The sequence below is a fragment of the Lontra canadensis genome, unplaced genomic scaffold (assembly GCF_010015895.1).
Source record: "Lontra canadensis isolate GAN:19392208 unplaced genomic scaffold, GSC_riverotter_1.0 scaffold20, whole genome shotgun sequence".
In the NCBI taxonomy this organism is placed as follows: Eukaryota; Metazoa; Chordata; class Mammalia; order Carnivora; family Mustelidae; genus Lontra; species Lontra canadensis.
This window is the reverse complement of record NW_022631014.1, coordinates 18,840,730-18,850,503: the sequence shown is the minus strand read 5'-3', so window position 1 is coordinate 18,850,503 and position 9,774 is coordinate 18,840,730. Positions and strand designations below refer to the sequence as shown.

Here is a 9,774-nt window from a genome sequence, read left to right as displayed (position 1 = left end):
TTTCTATTTGCTTTTTATTAACAAGCAAAATAATGATTACAGAAACGCAAGGGGTGCCTGGGTGGATCAGTCAGCTGAGTGTCCAACTCATGATTTAGGCTCAGGGTCGTGGTCTCAGGGCCACGAGATCAAGCCCCTTGTCAGGCTCCACGCTGAGCATGCAGCCTACATAAGATTCTCTCTTTCTCTCGTCCCCTGCAACTTGCACGTGCTCCCATGAATCAATTCACTCTCTCTAAAAACACCACCACCAACAACAACAGCACAAGAACAACAAGCTGAAAGTTGGAACAGCAATGAGTCAGATTGCTGCTGGAGTTCCTGAATGTACCTGGGGTCCATGCTCTCTCACTGCGAGCCAGGACCCAAGCACAACTGTGCGTTTAGGTATATTTATGGCCAAGAAAAGTCGGAGAGAGGGAAACCACTAGAGAAAAGAAAGAATTAAGAGCTTTTCATCAGGCAATCCCAAAGCATTCTGCCCTTTTCCTCTTCTTGGCCTCTGTATCCTCTGTGGTTCTTGTTCCATTGGAACTTGTAACAATTTCAAATCACTCCTTCCTATTTCTGCTTCTCATCATCTTCAGACTTTCTGGAGATTGACGAGACATTCAAACCAAATCTTTGAGCTCTTTCCTTTAGTTTATCCAGGTTAATCATTGGTTTGGCATCAGATGGCAGACCTTTTAACCCACTGAGCCACCCAGGCCCCCCAGATGACAGGCCTTTTGATGGAACTGAAGAAATCCCAAATCTCACTGCCCAGGCAGTGGTCTTACTCTCCAAGCTCACAGGTACGTTGAATCATTCAGCTCTCTTCTGCATTCCCTGGGTCTATGGTATCTCCGATGTAGTTTTTACCGCTTTCTTTTTTTTTTTTTTTTAAGATTTTATTTATTTTTATTTGACGGAGAGAGATCACAAGTAGGCAGAGAGGCAGGCAGAGAGAGAGGAGGAAGCAGGCTCCCTGCTGAGCAGAGAGCCCAATGCGGGGCTCGATCCCAGGACCCTGGGATCATGACCTGAGCCGAAGGCAGAGGCTTTAACCCACTGAGCCACCCAGGCGCCCCTACCACTTTCTTCTCTGCTGCTGCATCTTAGGAGTTCTTCCTCTTTGACAGACAGTTCTATGGGCTTTGGTTCTTCCTCTGTTTCATCTCCCAGTACCTCTTCATTTGTCTCTTCTTCAGCATGCTTCCAAGACATGCCTGGGTGGCTCAGTCGGTTAAGCATCTGCCCTTGGTTCAGGTCATGATCTCAAGGTCCTGTGATTGAGTCCCACATCGGTCTCTCTGCTCAGTGGGGATCCTGTTTCTCCCTCTCTGCCTGCTGCTCCCCCCCTGCTTGGGTTCTCTCTCTCTTCTCTAATAAATAAATAAAATCTTTAAAAGAAAGCATTTGCCTGGAGCCTGTAATAAGATTTTATTTTATTCTCTTAGTCTCCAAACCATGAGCAACACATTGCTGCTTTAGTTCAGCAAGCTTCGGATTATGGAGCTCCACCTTCTGCCGCCATCTTGTTACCCTTCTAAGTCCACTCACAATTGCACTTCAAACAAACAAAAAAATTGTCTTGGAAAAGATATAAAAGAAATGAAGAACTAAATTGAAAATTTGGAACTGAAAAAAGTGAAAAAAAAAAAAAACCCTCAGTGGTGAGTTCTATGGTAAAATGGAGAAGACAAAGGAAAGAATCAATGAACTTGAAGATAGAATAATAGAAATCACCCAACCTGAGCAGAAAGAGAATAGATTGAAAAAAAAAAATAAACAAAATCTCAGGAATCTGTGGAACTTTAAGAAAACATCTAATATTTGTGTCACTGTGATGTGGAAATGGTGGGTATTGGAACTGGTAGTCCAGAATAGTTCTTGAGAGGTCTTCAGCACAGTGGTTTTATTAAAGCATGGGGATAGGACCCGTGGGGGAAAGAGGTGTTGTGATGAATTATATATACTTTGGAGTTGGGAGAAGTAAAGACTAAGGAAGTTTCCAAAAGGATTTTCATATTTAAAGAAGATTGGATCTTAGAGGTCAGGTTAGTATTAAGATAAGGTTGCCTTTTGCGTCTAGCATATTATCACTGAGGCAGCTAAGCTCCTTGAAGAAGGTTACTCTGCCTGTCCAAAGCACTTGTCAACCAGCTATAAGTCATAAGATTTAATTTTATGTACATTTTCTTTGCCTTTGTTTTCCACATCAACTGGAATCCCAAAATTAGAGGAGAAAGAAGGTGGGGCTTTAAAAGTATTCAAGTAAGTATGGCTCAGTATTTTCCAAATATGGCAAAAGACCTAAACCTACAGACTCAAGAAACTCATCAAATCCCAAACAAGATACCCACCCCCTGCCAAAAAATCCATTCCAAGATACATCATAGTCAAACTTCTGAAAACTAAGGACAAAGAAAAAATCTTGAAAGCAGCCAGGGAGAAATGACACCTTCCCTATAATGGAAAAACATTTTGAATGACATCAAATTTCTCATTGGAAGCTTTAGAGAGCAGAAAAAGTGGCACAATATTTCCTTTCCTTTTCTTTTCTTTTTGGCACAACATTTCCAAGTGCTGAAAGAAAAGTGTCAACTCAAAATCCTATATCCAGTGAGAATTGGGAGTAAAAAGGACATGGATATTCTCAGACGAAGAAAAACAATGAGAATTTGTCAACAGCAGAACTACCCTTAAAAAGTCACTACCGGAAGTTTTAGAAAGAGAAATTAAGTGATTAAAAAATGATTGAAAAAAGAATCTTGAATCAAGAAGGAAGAACTAAAGTGTAAGAAAGTCTAAAAAAAGTTAATATAATATGCTTTCCTTCCTTATTTGAGTTTTCTAAATGACATCTGGTGGTTTAAGCAAAGAATTAGTGGTTGTGTGCACGATAAACTAGGGAAGTTGGTAAGTGTAGTTATAATTTCTCCTTCAAGCAACTGTATAATGAAAAGAAGAAATGAAGTAACAGCTAGCCAGGAGGAGGGGCTCTGTGGTCCCCATGATTTCCTCTTTCCTCAAAAGATCAAAGCCCATCAGGTCCAGTCTAGTGTCCCCTCCCAGTCTAGTGTGCCCTATCCCATACACTCACTCATTCATTGTCTGATGTGATTCTCAGTTTATGTTGAAGAAATATTTAAGACTGTTATAAACAGGGGCAAGTAAAGGGACTTAAAGGGAAGAACTTTTTTTTTTTTTTTAAGATTTTATTCATCTAGGGGCACCTGGGTGGCTCAGTGGGTTAAAGCCTCTGCCTTCTGCTCAGGTCATGATCCCAGGGTCCTGGGATCGAGCCCCGCATCGGGCTCTCTGCTCAGCAGGGAGCTTGCTTCCCCCCGCCGCCCCCCAGCCTGCCTCTCTGCCTACTTGTGATCTCTGTCAAATAGATGAATAAAGCCTTTTTTTTTAAAGATTTTTTTTTTAATTCGACAGACAGAGATCACAAGTAGGCAGAGAGGCAGGCGGGGAGTGGGGGGAAGCAGGCTCCCTGCCGAGCAGAGAGCCAGAATGGGACTCGATCCCAGAACCCTGGGATCATGACCTGAGCCAAAGGCAGAGGCTTTAACCCACTGAGCCACCCAGGCACCCTGGGAAGAAACTTTTGATATCTCATTGAAACTGGTAATGTCAACACAAGTAGAACTGAGATAGATTATACACAGATAATATTATACTGAGTGCCTACTAAATATCTATACAAAGAAATACTCTCCAAACACTGTCAATAAATCAAAATAAAATTCTACTCAAAATAACCAAAATTATTTGGAGTGCCTGGGTGGCTCAGTCAGTTAAGCATCTGCCTTCAGCTGGGGTCATGATTCCAGGGTCCTAGGATGGAGCCCCACATCAGGCTCCCTGCTCGGTGAAGAGCCTGCTTCTCCCTCTCCCTTTGTCTGCTGCTCCCCCTGCTTGTGTTCTCTCTCAGTCGAATAAGTAAATCTTTGGGGAAAAAATGACCAAAATTACAGAAATGGAGAATAGATTAGTCAGCTGTTGGGGCTGCTAGGGGAAAGGGGAGTGGTCAGTCTATAAAGAGGTAGCCAATAGAGATCTTGTAGGTAAGAGTTCTGTATCCTGATTGTAGTGATGGTAACACAGATCTCTACATGTGATAAAGAGGCAAGGAATTGTACACACACACTGTACCAGTGTCAAGTTTCTGCTTTGATATTGTATCACAGTTACTTAAGAGGTATCCATTGGGGGAAATTGTATGAGAGGTTCAGAAACTACTCTGTACTATTACTGCAACTTCCTGTGAATCTATAATTATCTCAAAAGTTTTTTTAAAAAATTTTAACATAAAAATGAAGTTAAAAAATTATGCAATGATCAAAGCTTAATTTTCTATCCTGCCTTTCCCCCACCCCATTTCACCGAGATGTAACTGGCATATAGTACTACATAAGTTTAAGGTATACAGAATAGTGACTTGACTTACATACATTGTGACTGATTACCACAGTAAGTTAACATCCATCATCTCATATAGATTTTTAAAAAGACTTTTTTCCCTCTTAGGATCTACTCTCTTTAACAAGTTTCATTATACTATATAGCAGTGTTTACTATAGTCATCATGTTATACATTGTATCCCCAGGGTTTATTTATTTTATAACTGGAAGCTTGTACCTTATGACCACCTTCATCCATTTCCTCCTCCCCCAACCTCCCACCTCTGGTCACCACACATCTGATTTCTAAGAGTTTGGTTCTTTGTTTAGATTCCACCTTTAAGTGAGATAACATAGTGTTTTTCTCTGTCTGATTTCACTTAGCATAAAGCCCTCTAGGTCCATCCATGTTGTCTCAAATGGCACGCTTTCTTTTTCAAAATGGCTATTTCATTGTGTGTGTATACACACACACACACACACACACACACACACACCACTTCTTTATCCATTCATCTATCAGTAGGCACTTAGGTTCTTTCCATGTATTGGCTATTACAAGTAATGCTGCTATGAACATGTTAGCGCAGATATCTCTTTGACACAGTGTTTTCATTTCCTCTGGATATATACTCAGAAGTGGAATTGCTGCATCATACGGTAGTTTTAATTTTTTGAGAAATTTCCATACTGCTTTCCATAATGGCTCGGCTATGGCCAACAGTCCACGAGGATTTCCTTTTCTTCACATCCCTGCCAGCATTTATCTTCTATCTTGTTTTTTAAAAAATACTCTGCATTATAAACATAATCCCTGACAATAAATACTTATGTGTAAATAAAAGTCTTCGTATTTCCAACTAGCAATTTATGTTGGGAAAATGAACCAAACTATATTTTTTGAGGATCTACTTATTATATTGGTCCTGATAAAAAGCAGAATTCAAACATAAACAAAACAGGGCTCTGTCCTCAAGGAACTTAAAGCCCAAGGAATCAAGGCACAAATGCAGGAAAACCTTCATAACTCAGGAGTTAGACAACACAGCCCCTCCATAACAGATACTCTGGCTTGTGCCAGAGACAGCACCTCGTACAAGTTCTAAAGGCAGGCTTCTGTGGGCCAGTCCTTAAAAAACCCCCACGGAGGCAGATAACCTTGAAATGGGTTTTGAAAAGTGGAGATGGTGAAGCCAGAGATTCAAGTAGTAAGGGAATAACTTAGACAGATGGTGAAAGTGAGAGACACATTGGCGGCTGGTGGACTGGAAGACAAGACCCTCTGGGTTCAGTGGGGAGCCCCTGGAATGCAGGCTGCAATTCGGTGCATGTATCTGGGCAGGAAAGGGCTAAACCAGAGCGTGGAGATTATTTTAGTGGTTGTGTGCAGGACAGATCAGGGAATTGGATAAGCACAGTGGTAATTTCTGCTTCAGACCACTGCATAAATAAGAATAAGGAATGAAGTGACTGCTGGTTGGGAGGGGCACCTCTGGGACCCCCAGAATCTCCTCAAACCTCAGCAGGCTTATTCCAGTGTCCCCTATCCTAAGCACTCATACATTAATTCAACCTGCAACTACCTAACCCTGAGGTCCTGAGGTCCGAGGAGTGGGCCAAGTTCAAGGACCCAGAAGGCAAGTCTCACATGGTCCTTGCTGTATTAGGTTCTTCTGAGTATCCATAAGTGAAAATGAATGTGTTGAAAGACCACCACCTTTATCTACTTCATTACCTCCTTTTAGAGTAGCACTATCCAACAGAAACAGATAAGCCACATATGTATTTTTAAATTCTCTAGAAACAATGTTAAAAAAGGTAAAAAGAAGTAGGTGAAATTAACTTTAAAATATATTTTATTTAACCCAATATATCTAAAATACCTTTTTAACATACAATCTATATGAAAACTATTGATGAGATTTTAACTAGTTTTCATATTAAGTCTTCAAAATCCAGTGTATATATACACTTACAACACATCTCAAGTTAGACTAGCCACATTTCAAATGCTCAATAGCTACACAGGTGGCTAGTGGCTACCATACTGGACTATGTAGCTATAAAACCTTGCTACTCTCAAAGTGTGGTCCCTGGACCAGTAGCATCAACATCAATGTTAGAAATAAGGAATCTTGGGGCATCTGGGTGGCTCAGTGGGTTAAAGCCTCTGCCTTCAGCTCAGATCATGATCCCAGGGTCTTGGGATCGAGTCCCACATCAGGCTCTCTGCTCAGTGGGGAGCTTGCTCCCCCCCTTCCCCCACCTGCCTCTCTGCCTACTTGTGATTTCTGTCAAATAAACAAATAAAATCTTAAAAAAAAAGGGGGGGGCACCTGGGTGGTTCAGCAGTTTAAAGCCTCTGCCTTTGGCTCAGGTCATGATCTCAGGGTCCTGGGATGGAGCCCGGTGTCAGGCTCTCTGCTTGGCAGGGAGCCTGCTTCCCTCCCCCTCCCCCCTCTCTGCCTGCCTCTCTGCCTACTTGTGATCTGTCTGTCAAATAAATAAATAAAATCTTTAAAAAAAAAAAAAGAAATAAAGAAAGAAGGAATCTTAGGCCCCACTCCAGAACTAATTCATCAGATTCTTTACTTTAGTAGGATCCCTGAGTAATCCACAGGTACAAAAATGGAACAGTTCTGCCTCACACATTAGAGAAGAGAGATATGCGGTGCTTTGGCTATTCAACATCAACACTTCTCCTAGTCATCGAAGTTCTATGCCATGATTTAACTCAGTCCTGGCTCCAGACAGAGATCTAAGCCAAGCAGCACTTCTCCTTGGCGCTGAGCACTATGGTTGGTTCAGGCATTTCATGTGACCCGACAAGAGTCAATGAGACCCAATGAATCCTTTGATAGATTCATTTGATAGAATCCTTCGGTAGATTGAATGAAAAAGGCTGTACATTCTGGAGCCATTTTTGAGCATGATGGGAGAGCCTGCCTGCATATATATGAAGCCTGTGAATGGAGGAAAAACCAGATACTGATGACCTCATTTGAGTCCCTGCTTTAGGGCTTACAGCTTGACTTTTCAGACTTGTGAGCCAGTAAATTAGCTGTTTGTTTAAACTTGTTTGGGTTGTGTGCTAGTTAGGTATCTGTCTCCTCCTCCACATCTCCTCTCCTGGTTCTCTACCAGGCTCTGGGCCTCAGGGTATTGACCTTCAAGGATTACATCAATAGGGTCCCTTTGCCCTCTGGTTTTCTACGGAGCTTGGCTAATGGAAGTTCCAGCAGCAGCTCAGAGAGTAGGAAGAGACTGAAGCTGGGATATTTATTTGCTTGCCTCCCTCCTTGTGAGCTTGCTGAGGGCTAACTTCCTTTCTATCAAAGCTACTCTCAGGTAGCTTTCTCCTTCACTTTCTTTCTCTGTTTCTAGTAGTCCTCTGTCTCCCTACTCCTTTATGGCCTACAGCTGTCTGCTCCCCAAGCTTGTCAGTCCTGCACTACTGCACATTCCTTCTGGTTTCCCTTTTCCCTGACCATGACTCTGCAATAAGTTCCTTTATCAAACTCTCCTTGAGGCATCCATTTAGAGGGTGCCATTTGTTTACTTTTGGGACCTGACTGGTACAATAATTAGTATCAGGAGTGGTCTTAAAATAGGATTCCATGGATAAAAAAGAGGCGGTATATGTGTATATGTGGTACACACACACACACACACACACACACACACACACCACCCAGACCTAAAAAAGAATGAGGTCTTGCCATTTGTGACAACATGTTTGGACCTAGAGGGTACTATGCTAAATGAAATAAGTCAGAGAAAGACAAATACCATATATCTTCACTTACATGTGGGATCTAAAAAACAAAACATATAAACAAGCAAACAACAAATAAAAAAAAGAAACAGACTCATAAATGCAGAGGACAAATGGATGGTTGCCAGAGAGGGGTGGGTAGGAGGATGGGTGAAACAGATGAAGAGGATTAAGAGGTACAAACATCCAGTTATAAAATAAGTAAGTCATGGAGCTGAAAAGTACAGTATAGGGAATGTAGTCAATGATACTGTAATAACACTATACAGTGACTGATGGTAACTTCACTTACTATGGTGAGTACTGCATAATACATAGAATTATTGAAAAAAAGAAGATTCCAGAATTGAGTTGCCCATGTATTTGAGGAAGACATGGATAACCTCCTTGTTGTGGTGAAATAGGACCCTGGCAATCCATAACATGCAATGTCATCACTGCATCACTGGGCATGGCACGGGATAAAGCACAGGTAGAGGAGGATAAAGACATGAGGAGATTCAAGATTTAAGCAACTTGAAGTACCTATCACAAACTGTGTATTATCTAGTCCAGTGAGCCACAAAATTGGAGAGGCATATCAGCCTGCCATTATAAGATGGAAATGGGTATACACTGGGCAGATCCAAAGGCACAGTGAACTACTTGATTCCCCAGGCACCCAACACCTCTGCCTGATTTTATCTCCTTCAACATTCTACCAATGCCCTCAAGAGAAACAAATAAGGTCAGTTAGTGGCAGAAAAGAAAGTACAGCCTTCTCTTCCAGAAGCAGACAGAGTGTTGCACCACAGCCCACTCTGGAGTGGCTCCAAAAGCCTGGAGTGAAGAGATGTTGTACAGTGAGCAGTACTCTGCTACAGATCTAGCTAAGGCTCAGATCTACCCTGACGTGTGGGGAGTAACTAATAGGCTGGCCAGCTGGTCAGGAATTTACAAAGAATAAGATCAGAAGACCAGGGACAAGGCAGTCAAAGGAAGGTGGACTTCTTGCCATCCACAAAGGATAAAGATATTCATGTTCCACAAAAATGCTTCTCCAAAGGAAGAAAAAAGAAAAAGAAATGCTCACCCAAGGGCTTCTGTTGTAGATGAGGCTTTCAATAATCAGGAGGATAAGATGACCCAACCCGTGGAGATCAGATGGCCTCTTCCTCAGATACTCTGGTGCTTGGTCAATGGACCCGCTTACAAAGTGGCCATGATGACAGGAAAGGAGACAGTGATGGGCTTAACAACATAGACTTGCCCTCACCAAGCTCATCTGGCTACTGCCAACATCTTCTGTGTGTGTGTGTTAGGGGGGTGGATTTTAACTACAAATTCAAAAATTTTGATAGCTATAACTCTATGCAGGTTATCTATTTCTTCATAAATGAGATTTGAGAGTTTGTGTCTTTCAAGAAATGCATCCATTTTGGGTCTCCTGGATGGCTCAGCCAGTTTAACACCTGCCTTCAGCTTAGGTTATGATCTCAGGGTCTTGGAATCAAGTTTCACATTGGGCTCCCTGCTTAGCAGGGGAGTCAGCTTCTCTCTCTCCCTCCCCACACTCATGTTCTCTCTGTCAAATAAAATCTTTAAAGATGCATTAAAAAAATAAAAAG

The 9,774-nt window shown here is 41.9% G+C and overlaps 1 pseudogene; it reads right to left on the bottom strand.

Moving 5' to 3' along the window:
- Positions 1-458: 458 nt before the first annotated feature.
- On the bottom strand, positions 459-9,370 carry LOC116869625 (annotated as a pseudogene).
- Positions 9,371-9,774: the final 404 nt, after the last annotated feature.